Here is a 7,898-nt window from a genome sequence, read left to right as displayed (position 1 = left end):
CTGAGTCTTTCTGTCTATCAGTGGTCGTGGGAAATAATGCCTCCTGTCCATGGGGAGAAGGGGAGAGAGAGAAGGGGTGAGAGAATGGAGGGAGGGAGGTATTGGAGAGAAAAGGGGAGGTAGGAAGAGGAAAAGAACTGAAGGGAGAGAGAGGGAGGGAGGGAACTGAAGGGAGAGAGAGGGAGGGAAGGAACTGAAGGGAGAGAGAGGGAGAGAGCGTGCGAGAGGAAGATAATTGAAGGGAGGGAGGGAGGGAAGGAGGGAGGAGAAGAGAACTGAAAGGAGAGAGAGGTAGGGAGAGGAAGATAACTGAAGGGAGAGAGGGTAGGGAGAGGAAGATAACTGAAGGGAGAGAGGGGTAGGGAGAGGAAGAGAACTGCAGCACCCGGCCTCACCCTACTAGAATTTAAATCAAAGGTCTACTGTTTACAGATGATCTGGTGCTTCTGTCACCAACCAATGAGTGCCTACAGCAGCACATAGATCTTCTGCACAGATTCTGTCAGACCTGTGCCCTGACATTAAATCTCAGTAAGACAAAAACAATGGTGTTCCAAAAAAGGTCCAGTCGCCAGGACAAAAAATACAAATTCCATCTAGACACTGCTGCCCTAGCCCTTGTGTAGTCTTAACATTCTGTATACTCCCCTTGACCTAAGGGTAAAAAACGACCCGCCTTCACTAACTAAACCCCTAAAATAAAGCTGCTTAACTGAATTTTAAACCCCAAATCTATTTTGCATGAAGAAACAACCTGTCATTCATCACAAACTTTGTGAATATCTGGGTTTTCCATCTTCACAATGCAGAAAGACTGCATTTAATCAGTGGACACCACTTACAACACACCTGTCATAATTGTTTTCTTTACTAAAGTAGAGGTTAATTATTATTATTATTATTACTAAAGGTACTGCATAGGTGTAAACATCATTTTCTTAGCAAGACATAGCCCTTGTATAGCCTGAGAAAGTAGCAGAAATGTGCAGGAAGTAGTTTTGAATGCATTTTATTGAAGGGAAACAATAACAGGCGTCTTGAACTTTGTTGGCAACATAGTGATATATTCTTATATACTGTACAATGAGGAATTCAACTACAAAATACTAGTCTTCTCCCATTTTTTTAACCTTTGTCCCCACCCACAAGGTGTATAAACAAAAACAATAAAAAAAATAATAAAATAAGATAATAGATACAAAACATAAACGTGAAGAACATAAATCAATCAACTCTAATTAGCACATGTAGGACAGTATGCAAGTGTGTGTGCATGGACTTTGCAGATGTATTTTTCACATGTGCAGCACATAGTATGTGTTTTCCAGTCCTTTTTTGGGGGGCAGAATTGGCATCTCCTCCTCTTGCCTGCCCCAGCTGCAGCCTCAGGTGGATCAGGACAAGATTCAGCCCTCTGAACAGCTTTCACAAGCGCTGCAGAGGCTGCTGTGTGAGGAGGCGCTCTCTTCCCTGAATGTGTGGGGTTACAAGTGTCTTTCCCAGCTTTCCCAGCAGCTTTCTTTCCCGGAAATTCGCCCTTCCACTCTCTGTATCCCAGAGACTACATGTAGCCTCGCCTCGGGACCTATACACACCTGCTAAGATTAGCAGCCCTATATAGGCACACAGGTCAATCTCATCCATCCTTTTCCAGTTGTCTCCATATTTACGGAAACTTTCCAAATTTGTCATCTCCAGGATGATTTTGTCGATGGCTGGTGTGATGGACATGTGGAATGTTGAGGCGATGTCCTGGGCATGGGCAACTGCAGGTCTTGTGGGCCCTGGAGTCATCCTTATGACCCTAGGGTTGCTGCCATCCTTCCCTGGTTGTCATATGGTGACAAAAATGTCTCTCTTTCAGATTGGGGGATTTCTTCTTCATCTGAAGATGATGCTTCGTGCTCTGGGTTGTATTCTTCCCCATCTTCTTCTTCAGATACCTCCTCCTCTTCTAAATCATTGTTCTCTTGTTCCTCCTGGACATCGGAATAAATCAGATCTACAACCTACAGGGCACTATAAACGTGCACTCATGGCTTCAGCAAAGAGAGAACTGGGGGGACTGTCATCCGCAGCACCTTTATCGCCTCTGACTGCATCCCCTATTAGTAAACAATGCTTTCAAGAAATGTTTATTTTGTCTGAATTGTTTTTATTTTGTCAGGGGAGATGCTGCACATGCACAAGGAGGTTTTAGTTTTGTCTGTTTTCAATCAGTAGCACAAATAATCTCAATTGCTCATTGTGTGTGTGTGTATGTGTGTGTGTGTGTGTGTGTGTGTGTGTGTGTGTGTGTGTGTGTGTGTGTGTGTGTGTGTGTGTGTGTGTGTGTGTGTGTGTGTGTGTGTGTGTGTGTGTGTGTGTGTGTGTGTGTGTGTGTGTGTGTGTGTGGTGTGTGTGTGTCTTTGTCTTTGTCTTTGTCTTTGTGGTTTTTGTGGTGTGTAAATTAATTTATAACCTGGTGGTGTACAGCTTTCATGGAAATATGAACAAAGGCAACATTTTCTAATGTTGGGGTCACTCTAGGAAAAGTCATCAAATTTCAAGTTGAAAAAATATCATTTAGCGTGTTTTCTCTGCTTTTAATGGATTTAGGGTTGTACCTGGTAGGTTCCTTGATAATTTGTGTGAGATTGAGAGCATCTAGCTTAGATTGTAGGAGGGCTGGGGTGTTAAGCATATCCCAGTTTAGGTCACCTAACAGTACGAACTCTGAAGATAAATGGGGGGCAATTAATTCACATATGGTGTCTAGGGCACAGCTGTGGGCTGAGGGGGGTCTATAACAAGCGATAACAGTGAGAGACTTATTTCTGGAAAGGTGGATTTTTAAAAGTAGCAGCTCAAACTGTTTGGGCACAGACCTGGATAGTAGGACAGAACTCTGCAGACTATCTCTGCAGTAGATTGCAACTCCACCCCTTTGGCAGTTCTATCTTGGTGGAAAATGTTGTAGTTGGGGATGGAAATGTCAGAATTTTTGGTGGCCTTCCTAAGCCAGGATTCAGACACGGCAAGGACATCAGGGTAGGCGGAGTGTGCTAAAGCAGTGAATAAAACAAATTTAGGGAGGAGGCTTCTGATGTTAATATGCATGAAACCAAGGCTTTTACAGTTACAGAAGTCAACAAATGATAGCGTCTGGGCAATAGTAGTGGAACTGGGGGCTACAGGGCCTGGGTTAACCTCTACATCACCAGAGGAAAGATAAGAGTACGGCTAAAGGCTATAAGAACTGGTCGTCTAGTGCATTGGGAACAGAGAATAAAAGGAGCAGATTTCTGGACGTGGTAGAATAGATTAAGGGCGTAATGGACAGACAAGGGTATGGTAGGATGTGAGTACAGTGAAGGTAAATCTAGGCATTGTGTGACAATGAGAGAGGTTTCGTCTTTGGAGGCACCAGTTAAGCCAGGTGAGGTCTCTGCATGTCTGTGGGGTGGGACAAAAGAGCTATCTAAGGCATGTTGAGCGGGACTGGCGGCTCTACAGTGAAATAAAACAATAAGAACTAGCCAAGACAGCAGTAGACAAGGCATATTGACAATATAGAGAGGCATAAAGCAATCACAGGTGTTGATCGGGAGAGCTGAGACAACAACGGGTAAATGGCGATGAATGGGCAGAGCAGTTAATTAGGTACCATGTTATTAAAACAGTCCAGGGGACATCAGCTGTGTAGCCGAGTGATCATAGGGTCAAAGGAGCAGCAATAGGTGAGTCAGGGGGGCGTTCGGTAGTCACAACTACGCTAGGTGAGCAGGGGACACAGCGTTCAGAAAGCCAGGGGTAGCAGATGGTTCTTCGGCGATATCGTAACAGAATAGCCTGTTGAGACCACATCGGGAGATCACGTAGGCAGTCCAGTCGTGATGGATCGGTGGGGCTCCGTGTCGACAATAAAGGGTCCAGGCCAATTGACAAAAGAGGTATTGTAGCCCTAGAATTAGCTGGTATATTGGCCTAGCTCGAGGCTAGCTCAAGGCTAACCGGTGCTTGCTTCGGAACAGAGGCGTTAGCCAACAGTAGCCACTCGTTTGTAGCTAGCTAGCTGCGATGATCCGGTGTAATGATCCAGAGCGGCAGGAATCCGGTGATGTGGTAGAGAGAAGCAGTCCAATATGCTCTGGGTTGATATCGCGCTGTGCAGACTGGCATGTATTGTCCGAGCTAAGGCTGGCTGGTGACCGAGCTAAAGGTGAAGCCGTGGCTAACAAAGACTAGCAGCTAGTTAGCTGGCTAGCTCCCGATGGAGGTTCCAGTTATAAGGAATAAAAATAGCAGCTCCGTACCACATTGGGTGAGGCGGGTTGCAGGAAAGTATATTTAGTTCGTAGATAGAAAGTGAGAGTTAAGATATATACGAAAAGAAACGGCTATTTACATTATTTGTTTGGGTTTCAACCCTGTGTTTTTGATACTTGTTTGTTTGGTCTTCATCCCCGTGCCTTTACATGGCCGCCGTAATTTGGGGCATAATTTAAAAAACTACTAGACATTCCTGCGCCTGTCTCCCGAATCTCTTCATACCAGCGTGACAAATACATGTTGATGATTTTCATAAAATTTGGGGTGTTTTATTTAACTTTTGTACATCTGTTGTGTTCCCGGTCAAAAATGACCGGTCATTAGAAATTAATGGGTGAGACTACAATTAGTGTATAAAATTGAGTTCAGGCACATGCCCATTCATCAGATGGACACACTTCCTCTCCCAGACCCCCACATGCATGTGTGTTTGAGCACACACACACACACATGCACCTCACTCCCCTTCTTGGCTTCCATGGCAACCCCCATGGGAACCTTTCCCCAATAGAATCCCCACAGGTACCACACCTGTTGTCATTCTCACAAACAATCACAACGTTATTTCAATAATACATAGAACTTTTCTTGCAGCTCTGGTATATAAAGCATTTTCGAGGCCTTGCTCACAATTCATTCTGTGGCAGCACAATGACCAAACGATATACTGTATGTGAGGCTCTTGATCATATCTTTGATCATGACACTGGTGAGGAGGAGTGAGTCCTTGTTAAACGTTGACACAAAGTAGTATGTGATAAATAGCACAATATGTTTCATCTGAGTATTTGTTATAGTCAAAATAATCCATACATTATCCTTTTTTACTCAAAAACGAGTTGTATGAGCCCAGGTCAATGAGGCCTACAGGCCATAAATAGCAAATAGAAGTTCAAAACCTGTAATGTTCACAAGAACTTAAGATGATAAAAATATCTAACACAACATTAGGTGATAATATATGTATTGTTATGGATTTATAATCAGCTATAATGGAGCGGTCATTTTGGACCGGGAACACAGAAATAATTAATATGAAACGAACACAACAGGAGGGTTAAAACACCACAAGGGTTAGAGCACACAAAAACTACACATACCTCGGCCTAAACATCAACGCCACAGGTAACTTCCACAAACCTGTGAAAGAGATGAGAGACAAGGCAAGAAGGGCCTTCTATGCCACCAAAAGGAACATAAAATGTGACATACCAATTAGAATCTGGCTAAAAATACTTGAATCAGTTATAGAACCCATTGCCCTTTATCGTTGTGAGGTTTGGGGTCCGCTCACCAACCGAGAATTCACAAAATGGGACAAACACCAAATTGAGACTCTGCATGCAGAATTCTGCAAAAATATCCTCCGTGTGCAACGTAAAACAGCAAATAATTAATGCAGAGCAGAATTAGGCTGATACCTGCTAATTATCAAAGTCCAGAAAAGAGCTAAATTCTACAACCACCTAAAAGGAAGCGATTCCCAAACCTTCCATAACAAAGCCATCACCTAAAGAGAGATGAACCTGGAGAAGAGCCCCCTAAGCAAGCTGGTCCTGGGGCTCTGTTCACAAACCCAACAGACCGCACAGAGCACCAGGACAGCAACACAATTAGACCCAACCAAATCACTAGAAAACAAAAAGATAATTACTTGACACATTGGAAAGAATTAACAAAAAACAGAGCAAACTAGAATGCTTTTTGTTCCTAAACAGAGAGTACACAGTGAATACCTGACCACTGTTACTGACCCAAACTTAAGGAAAGCTTTGACTACAGACTATTATTTAACCAGGTAGGCTAGTTGAGAACAAGTTCTCATTTGCAACTGTGACCTGGCCAAGATAAAGCATAGCAGTGTGAACAGACAACAACACAGAGTTACACATGGAGTAAACAATAAACAAGTCAATAACATGGTAGAAAAAAAGAGAATCTATATACAATGTGTGCAAAAGGCATGAGGAGGTAGGTAATAAATCGAATAATTACAATTTAGCAGATTAACACTGGAGTGATAAATCATCAGATGATCATGTGCAAGTAGAGATACTGGTGTGCAAAAGAGCAGAAAAGTAAATAAATAAAAGCAGTATGGAGGGTGAGGTAGGTAAATGGGTGGGCTATATACCGATGGACTATGTACAGCTGCAGCGATCGGTTAGCTGCTCGGATAGCAGATGTTTAAAGTTGTTGAGGGAGATAAAAGTCTCCAACTTCAGATATTTTTGCAATTCGTTCCAGTCGCAGGCAGCAGAGAACTGGAAGGAAAGGCGTCCAAATGAGGTTTTGGCTTTAGGGATGATCAGTGAGATACACCTGCTGGAGCGCGTGCTACGGGTGGGTGTAGCCATCGTGACCAGTGAACTGAGATAAGGCGGCACTTTACCTAGCATAGCCTTGTAGATGACCTGGAGCCAGTGGGTCTGACGACGAACATGTAGCGAGGGCCGGCCGACTAGGGCATACAGGTCGCAGTGGTGGGTCGTATAAGGTGCTTTAGTAACAAAACGGATGGCACTGTGATAAACTGCATCCAGTTTGCTGAGTAGAGTATTGGAAGCTATTTTGTAGATGACATCGCCGAAGTCGAGGATCGGTAGGATAGTCAGTTTTACTAGGGTAAGTTTGGCGGCGTGAGTGAAGGAGGCTTTGTTGCGAAATAGAAAGCCGACTCTAGATTTGATTTTGGATTGGAGATGTTTGATATGAGTCTGGAAGGAGAGTTTGCAGTCTAGCCAGACACCTAGGTACTTATAGATGTCCACATATTCTAAGTCGGAACCGTCCAGGGTGGTGATGTTAGTCGGGCGTGCGGGTGCAGGCAGCGAACGGTTGAAAAGCATGCATTTGGTTTTACTAGCGTTTAAGAGCAGTTGGAGGCCACGGAAGGAGTGTTGTATGGCATTGAAGCTCGTTTGGAGGTTAGATAGCACAGTGTCCAAGGAAGGGCCAGAAGTATACAGAATGGTGTCGTCTGCGTAGAGGTGGATCAGGGAATCGCCCGCAGCAAGAGCAACATCATTGATATATACAGAGAAAAGAGTCGGCCCGAGAATTGAACCCTGTGGTACCCCCATAGAGACTGCCAGAGGACCGGACAACATGCCCTCCGATTTGACACACTGAACTCTGTCTGCAAAGTAGTTGGTGAACCAGGCAAGGCAGTCATTAGAAAAACCGAGGCTACTGAGTCTGCCGATAAGAATATGGTGATTGACAGAGTCGAAAGCCTTGGCCAGGTCGATGAAGACAGCTGCACAGTACTGTCTTTTATCGATGGCGGTTATGATATCGTTTAGTACCTTGAGCGTGGCTGAGGTGCACCCGTGACCGGCTCGGAAACCGGATTGCACAGCGGAGAAGGTACGGTGGGATTCGAGATGGTCAGTGATCTGTTTGTTGACTTGGCTTTCGAAGACCTTAGATAGGCAGGGCAGGATGGATATAGGTCTGTAACAGTTTGGGTCCAGGGTGTCTCCCCCTTTGAAGAGGGGGATGACCGCGGCAGCTTTCCAATCCTTGGGGATCTCAGATGATACGAAGGAGAGGTTGAACAGGCTGGTAATAGGGGGTGCGACAAT

The sequence above is a fragment of the Salvelinus alpinus genome, chromosome 20 (assembly GCF_045679555.1).
Source record: "Salvelinus alpinus chromosome 20, SLU_Salpinus.1, whole genome shotgun sequence".
Taxonomy (NCBI): domain Eukaryota; kingdom Metazoa; phylum Chordata; class Actinopteri; order Salmoniformes; family Salmonidae; genus Salvelinus; species Salvelinus alpinus.
The sequence above is the reverse complement of the archived record's forward strand: the minus strand, read 5'-3'. Positions refer to the sequence as shown.